The 8,735-nt window shown below is 36.9% G+C and overlaps 1 long non-coding RNA gene across 1 annotated transcript in view; it reads right to left on the bottom strand.

Annotated features, from left to right (window-relative positions):
* Positions 1-5,000: 5,000 nt before the first annotated feature.
* LOC145975553 (uncharacterized) overlaps positions 5,001-8,735 on the bottom strand; it is an 80,141-nt gene continuing 76,406 nt past the window's right edge. The window contains exon 3 of the long non-coding RNA XR_014440007.1: positions 5,001-5,445. This is a non-coding gene — a long non-coding RNA (uncharacterized LOC145975553). The remainder of the gene's footprint in view (positions 5,446-8,735) is intronic.

Here is an 8,735-nt window from a genome sequence, read left to right as displayed (position 1 = left end):
CACGGCGCAACGCGTCGGATGATATAAGTACTTCTTTATCAGGTGCGCGATTTGACGTTTAGAATAGCACGAATTTTGTATTTTTTGTTTCATCACGAGTAGAAATATAAAATGCAAGTATCGGAAATATTTTTTATGCTTTCGAAACTTTTCGTATCTTCTTTGCGAAGAAGAAAAATCCAATTGTCCTAACTTTCGGTGTATCATTACTTTTTTTCTCATTCAAACAAATAAATCTAAATGTATATATCATATTGTAAACAAAAATTTGTAAAACTCAATATTTTATGGATACAATGTTAAAATAATATAACTTGTGAGTTACAACATATGTTAATATCGAAATACATTTTTTCTTAGTATATTAATGTTTAAAAATAAATATATAACAAAATAATAGACCAAAAATATTTTGAAATAATCGTTCGTATTAAATGCACCTCCAAATATGAATTCACGAAAATATTTTGTTAATAAAATATTTCGGCTATACGCACGAACGGAAATTATTTCCGCGTGTCTAGACAATCTCGAAATTTGAATTCACCGGTTTCCCTTTCCATTTTCAAGGACACCGTCCGAGAGAAATGTCGCGCGTCTGGCGAGTCCGTGACGCGGAATAATACCGGAGTAACGCGTCGGGACGTCCCATGGGACATCGCGTCGCGCAGTCGCTTGTCGGGAGCGAGGGCTGCATAATACAACCCCGACGTAGTTGTATTCTCCAACTGAAAAATGGAGGAAACGGCCAGGCACCGCCACGCCAGAGACCGCCCGGGGTCCCGAAACGTGCCTCTCTACAGCTTCCCTCGCATTACTTATTTAACGTCACTCGGCCGCGAGAGGACAATGCGCGGAGACATTCACAAATCCTTCCTTCTCTGTTCCTCACGTTTCTTTTTCGGTCCGTCGATGGATTTCCACCCGTTTGGGCTACGCTCGTTTTATTCTTGTACCCTGGTCCCCCTTGCATCCCCTCCTCGCCCTGACCCCTACAAGTCATCTCGTTCCCTTCGCTCGGGTCTTCAACTTTTGGCTCAACTTTCTCCCGACCCGTCTCTCCACCGCTGAACGAGAACGGCTTAACGCGGTCGACGGGCGCCTCCGACTTGTTGCGAGTTCGCAAACTCGAATTAAAAGAGCTATCGACGTCGGGAAATCCCCGGGAAATTTACCGGCGCGCCCGCTTTCATGAATAACATTAGCCGGCTCTGTTCTCTGTACGCCGTGATTGATTGAAAGGAACGGTGATTGTATTAGGAAGCATGCATATTGATAGGCGAGATAGGTGATTATCTTGTAAGTTTTGTACACACTAATCGCTTTTCCTCCGAGCAATCCTTTTTCGAATATATACTACTTTTTAACTTTAACGCGATGAATTTTTTAAACAGTAATAATTTAACCTTTAAGATCTGATATTTGATTAAACGTTAGATTTTTAACTTATAGAGATATAGATTTCGCACTCAATTTTTTTTAAGAATAAATGCTTACACGCAATTATGCATGCAATTGCAATTTCTACTCGTGAACGTTTAATAATTTCGCACACGACTATGTGACCAATAGATTTTCCGTAAATTTTGCGAAGAACGACGAACCTTTTAACCTGAACTTCCAATTCGTAACAAGTCGATGGAGGTTGACCTCTCCTCGTTGCTTTACCGGTACCTTGCGGTTTGTGGACGCTTGGGAGAGCTGTTTAAACGGAAGGGAGAGATGTACAGAGAGAAGGAAAGAGAGAGCAAGAGAGAAAAGAAAGGAGTAAAAGAAGAAAATAAAAAGAATACCTCAAAGGCGGAAGCCACGAAAGTCCAAGTCGATCTCGAAGAGCTACGTATCACTTTCTTGCAGGCGAATCAACTTCGATGGTCATTTTATCTTGACGTGAATCGACGTTAAAAATAAAAGTTTGCCTTCAAATATAACGTTCAAGTGTAGCGCAAAATATACTCGAAAGAATCAATGAACACTCGGCGACATTTGTAGTCGATGGAGAAATCAAACATGAAAAAATTGGATGCATTAAGAACGGAGAGTTAGTGAAAACGACCGAGTGTTACTGATTGAGTCGCTAACTTTCTCCTTATACCCGCTGATTTTTCGGTCAATGGTTTATCGCGTTACACTGAACACAAGAAGGTTTTTGCAATAGCAAACAAATGGAAGATAGTTTGAAAGTATGATAAAAACGATATCGCACGAGTATGTGGCTTCATTCTCCGCGAAGGGATATAAATTTCCGCTGAGGCTATTTGTTCCAACAAAAGTAGAGGCGTAATACTCACGAAATAACGGAAAGAATCTGTTCAATGATACGTAAAGTTATGATCAAGCAGAAAACTCCGAAACGAAGAAAGTTTTTAAATCGAACGCGGTGAAACAGTCATCCATGCCGGTTCGTTGCTTCCACGGTAATAGTGTTCGAAACTAATCGAAAGATGCGATTGTTAAAAGAAAATTGCAATAAATATCAGAATACGTAGAACGTTAAGATCATCCTGCCCACATTGAAACTCACATCAATAAGAATATTTCATTTAACATTAACTCTCTTGAACAATTGCATTTACGGTAAAAATATAATTATATAGATATTCACATTTTAATGAGAACGAAATTTAATGGGAATAAATATTTTCTAATTAAATATTCATTCACGTATAACTTGATTACAATAAAATATAATGATTCAACAGCTAATTCGAATTAAATATTATTGAGATGAATAATGTATATTAATTATGTATATATAAATTATAAATTTATCTCTGTTATCAAATATTTGCTCTCTCTTTCTCTCTCTTTTTTCATTCGTAAGTAAATTGGTTCCCGACCTTATATTATTCTTCGATAAATCATTCAACCCCCAAAAACTCTCATACGATCTCTCGAACAGACGCCTATTATGTTATCAAAGCGGTATCTCTTGGCCGTTCGTATAGACGAACGAGATCTCATTGGCGAATCCGAGGCGTCAATTATCGTGGTAGTCAGAGAAATCATTATCGTAGCAATCAGAGTGTGGTGGCACACCTCGCGATTCGTCGTAAATCGCATCCGTCACTGATTAACTTGCTCGATCAATGGGAGTAGGGGAAGAGAAAAACGCGATTTCATAATACGGCGTGTCGGGAATCGATCGTCCCGAATCTATTAACTTCGCGTCAGAAACTAATTTTATCACGTGCTTACAAAGGTGTTCCACTATTGTTCTCGTATTCTCTCAATATTGCTGAAAATTGACGAATGCAGAGCTATTTCACTGCCCTCCCTCTAACGAAATCGATGTAAAATTTTTCGCAAAAAATCTCTAAATGTAAAAACATCCAACACTGAACAATTTTTGTTTTTGACAACCGTTAGACAAATACTAAGAAAATAAAAGAAAATAATCAAAAACTATTTGCGAATACAATTATTGGAAAAATTATTAGAAAGTAGAGAGCAGGAGATGCGTGGGACGCTTTAGGTTGCGCTCTATTAAATTTGTGAAGTTTGTCGAAGCAAATTTCTCGCGTATTAAAACACATGGATAGAAATTCTCGCAGTTAATCCGAGCGAATGCGCGCGATTTCTCTTTGATAACGACGCGCGAAATATATTTCCCATACACCCTCAATTATGAGTACACGAAGCGGTAAATATCAGTTGTTACATTAAGTGAATTCGATAGGCCGCGTTTACCGTACGCGCGCGGCCATTAATCTTAATTAGCAAATAACGATGTAAATAACATATACACCTGTAGTGAACACATGTGCGTTTGGTCAATTAAAATAATATTACATTATATCCTTCGTCAGAACAATACGACACGATGCAACGAAGGATAATATATATATGTATCATTCAATGCTGAATTAATTAGGAACGGTAATTGTGAAGCTTTTAAGTACTCTCGACAATAATAAAATATACAGAGATAGAGAAATAAATACAAATAAATAATTTTCTGAGATATTTGCACTACGTATACAATATATTTTGAAAAGATATTTGCGTCTCGATATGTTCATCAATATTAAATCGAATAACATTAATATTAGGGATAGATTTCTTGCTAGTAGTTTCCGATCGACTTTTACATAGTGAAAATATTACGTAATAAAAATCAAAGCTCAATTCTCTGCGCTCTACGATAGAGACAAATTTCCGTCGTTTGCACATTTCCGGCGGAGAACTGACGGCGCCAGAGTCAGACGACTTCCATCGTATCGAAGTTTACGCCGAGACGAGATAAGGATAACTCGGCGTCGCGAGGGGCTGAGGCTTATGCTCTCTCGCATCGAAAAATACTTTTATATGTGTCGTTCCACGTCGCGACGAACTACCGAATATCTCAGAGTACGAGCGTCGTCTCCTCTCAGCCGACGTAAGCGTCGCCCACAAAGAGCGAAATCGTCTCTCCATCGAGAAATGAATCTTCGCGTAGGCAAGACGGACGTCGTAAAGAAGTCTGGCGCCGCCGCGAGAGAAATCAGTTAAGGAAGGAGTTATTTACCACTCGGAGAAGGACGAGAAGTGTAGCGAGGATCGAATTGTATGGATGTTCTCGAAAGAAAGAAAGGAATGAAAAGAATTTCAAGTTCAATAGCATTGGTGCTTGACAGAGAGATGTATGAAATATACAACCCTTCTCCTCTTATAATATGCAAGAGACGTTTTAAGTTACGCGATATGTAATAAGAAATATTGTATTTATCGAAAAAAAATAATCATGAATTTTGTAAATTTAAAGCTGGAAAAGTGTACTAGAATAATAATTTTTATTTTATTTTGTTATAAAATTTTTAATTGGTTAATTTTAATTTTTGATTCTTTATTTGCAGAATTAAAAAAAAATCAAATATCATTGAAAATGCTACATATTTCTCTTATCAATATAATTGTCTATAATACCTTATCAAGAAAATTTTATGATATTTAATTAATTCATTTCTAATCATCTCTAATAAAAGATATGTATAATACGCAAAAAATAGTCGAAGCCGAGCCAAAGTTTAATATCATATTTATTGACGAAATCCAGGATATTTTTCAAATTTCTCTGATTTATTCGCAATGCTTTTCCCACACAAAAAATTAAACGTCAAACGTCTGTGCTTTTTCTGAAATGCGAGCGTCAATATTTATGTGCATTATCGATCTCGAAATTATGACTGGAGAGAATGTTCCTCCGATGAAACCCGTGCTAAACCGTGCTCGATGTCATTGCATAGAGTAGAATGAACGAAACGATGTGACACGTTCCGTCGATTTTAGGTTCGGTATCACAAATATGAGGTGCTTTCATCCCTGCTATTCCGAAGAATTTGTCAAAGAAAGATGAATTATTCATGATAGACGTGTTTCTAAAAAACCGCTTTTTTCCTCCCATAAAATATGCTTGCGTTATAGAATTTTTAAGTGATACTTTATATGATCGATTTATATCAACATCTGAAACATAATTGAATTCGGTCAATTAAATTTATATTCTTAAAAAATTTGAGGATAAAATATATACAAACACTTATTACATATATAAAAAAAAGAAACATGCATTCGTAATTAATTGTTTCCACATTGATTCTCATTTATAATATATGATGTAATTTAATGAAGAAAATTCAAATTTTGTGAAGAGACAAGCATCGAAACATCCTGCATTTTTAATTTGTTATAAAACATTATTTGATTTTGATGAAATAATTCTAAATATCCTTTATTGCTCGTGTCCATTTTTATTTTTATAAATTTTTTCCTATATTTATTTTTAGATTTTAGATTATATATGTTAAAATAATAATAATTATAAAATAGTAATTATAAAATTATTAAAATTTACATTTAAATGTAACATAATTTTTGGAGAACCTATATATTTCATTTTTGTAACATACATTTCCATATTATTTTATTCCATTGCATTTGTACTAGAAATGAAAAGAAATGGATATCTCTTGTATCATTAACTGTAAATGTAATGCTTCAAAAATCGTGTAATATAAATCTATCTCTATAGATACCATTGTGAATGATAGCGATGATTTCTGCATACTGAGAAAAAGAGATCACCGCGGAAAGACGAGCCGCGCTTTTACGGAAACTGAAATAAATTAAATAAAATGAATCTCGGTGGCGAGAGAAGAGTGCTTGAAAAAGCGCTCTCTTTTACAACATACCTAACATAAGAGCGCGAATGACTTCTTGCCGCACTGGATTTGAAATAATTATCGCCTTCCGAAAAGACGATATGATCGTCGGTCGAAACGAGATCGTCGCCTACTGATGGAAAATAAATTCGAGCATCCGCGAGTACGAGATGCGCGCTGCTTCGAGTGTCTACCTAATCTTCGCGGAGACGTGCGTTACAAAGAACGGCGCCCCGTCGCCGTCATCGTGGTACAAAATGACGTTCTCGACGGAAATTAAAAGGGCGCTTTTCCATCGCACATCTTCTCGCACACAATCTATTTTCCAACGCTCTGCGCGTCTCTCGGGGCTAAATCTCAGCTTCGAGCGCTGCGCGTTGATAACGGAAGTTTTATCCGCGGCAGAAGGACTCGCGAGTTTCATGCGAGATACACATGCGATGACAGTGACTTTTATCAATTGCGTGACTTTTCAATTTCGCCATCTGTGAAAAGAGACGCAATCGACTTGCCACATAACTGAGCGATAAAAAAAGCTTCTTATCTTCTTAAGAAAAGAAAATTGGACAGATCAAATTAATGAAATGCCTTCGTATATAATTGTATATTAAATAAAAGACATGCAAAAATGTGTCGTTGGTATAAAACTACTGAGTTGGTACAAAACATGGTATAAAACTACTGAGGTAGATCGTTTAGGGTTTGTACACGATTACTTGACACTTTAGCGGTCGATCAGATAATTCTGATTGCACTTTCTCCAAGACGACAACGATGAAAAATGAAAAGGGTTCCCTGTTACAAGAACAATGATATCGTGTTCAAGATACCCGGATCTCTGTATTTTTCTCTTTCTTTATCTCTGTCCAGAGTATGAACAACGGTGCTCGACATATTAATTTCGGCACGGAGATGCTTTTTTAAGGAATATGAACGCCCACTGGAATAAAGTAATTCCGGACGCGCGAGACGGCGCGGTAAGAGTCACGCAAACGGGTGGTACGGAAGAAGGGAGATGGGGTTTTATATCCCGCGGTATATTAAAGCACCCAAAGGCAATCAAAAGCCTTCTATCGCGACTGCGATATTACCAGCGTCCATAATTCCCGCTTGCGGGATAAAAAGCTCGTGCGGATTGTTATGAGCGCGTCGGCTTTATTATTTCAAACGTTTCGCGGGTGTTTCGAGATTAATCGGCGCGTCGCGACGCTTGCGGACCCCCATCACAAGGGATCCATTAATTAATAAAGACATTAACGTAATCGATAACATGACATTCGTGACACATCGAGAATACATGTAAAATCCCATGAAAAATTTATATTTGAGAGATAAAAAATATAAGATATTTTTATTTCTGATCAAGACAACTGGTTTAAATATTTTAAACGTTTAAAATGTAAAAGAAAAAGAAAGAAAAAGCAAAGATTCGATATATTTCTGAAATAAAATAAAATGAATAGTTATAATTGTCCAATAATATTTTTCTTTTTATATATTATACATATGTGTATGGATTATAAATTGTACAAACAATGCTTTTTAGATATTTTTAATTAAGTAATTGATACAAAAAGATTGTTATTTGTACCAACGATTAAGATATTTCTGCTAGTTTGCTCAAATCGCAATTTATTGCGGGAGAAGTGCAATCGATCGAGATGAATAAAGAGGCTGACGATATAATTGCCACGTCGAAATAACACCACGCTAATCTTCATGAGGCATGCTAAAAATCGGTCAACGTCGCACGATCGCGCTTGCAATCGCGAGACAAGCAATTTTAATAAAGTTTAATGGATCGAGATTAATAAAGAGTGTAATTAATATACGAGACGCGATGCCAGAATAATCTCTATACGGGGCATTAAAAAATCATTTATCACTTGATCAAGAATTTTGTCACGAGACGACTGAAAAGCGTATGAAAATTCTACATGAATACATCTACATGAATATAATATTACATGCATACACTCTTTTGCATATTCTAAACATAGCAAGGCCCTTACCATCGAGGTGGTAAGATCGCCGCTGGCACACAAGCGTGACCCTTTATGGTCGAGCTATAAAAATTGATTTTTCGCAAGAATTCGTTCACGAGGAAAATTCATACAATTTTTAAAGTTGAATCTGAGCTCTTTTGACAATATATGTGACAACGTGTTCTTCAAATCCTTCAAAAAATCATAAAAAAGCCATCGCCATCTATATTTCATGAACTAGTCACCTACGATGATACAAATTAAAAGAGCACGTTTTCATAAACCTTTTCTCGACAATTACGTTACATTGTTACGACGCTAAATTCGATGGGACATGTCACGATCCCGGAACGAGTAACTCGGCAAGTTTTTGTAATGAGTTTCCTCCTGGCGACGTGTGCCTAGAAAGGGTGGAAACTCGTCGGAAGAAGCTGGGATCACCAGACGGACGCGCAAATCTCGACAGAAGTTCCTTTCGCAGGATTTCTCGCGGAACGGAAGGCGAGAGAACGAATGCCGGGCACGATCCGACGACTACATCATTCACCGGGCTATCGGCTGTAAGGTGCTTCGCCAAGTCGAATAAAGAGAGCGAAGAAACAGTAGAAGA

This window comes from Camponotus vicinus, unplaced genomic scaffold (genome assembly GCF_025532165.1).
Source record: "Camponotus vicinus isolate PSW18456_S1 unplaced genomic scaffold, iyCamVici1.0 SCAF_8, whole genome shotgun sequence".
In the NCBI taxonomy this organism is placed as follows: Eukaryota; Metazoa; Arthropoda; class Insecta; order Hymenoptera; family Formicidae; genus Camponotus; species Camponotus vicinus.
The sequence above is the reverse complement of the archived record's forward strand: the minus strand, read 5'-3'. Positions and strand labels throughout refer to the sequence as shown.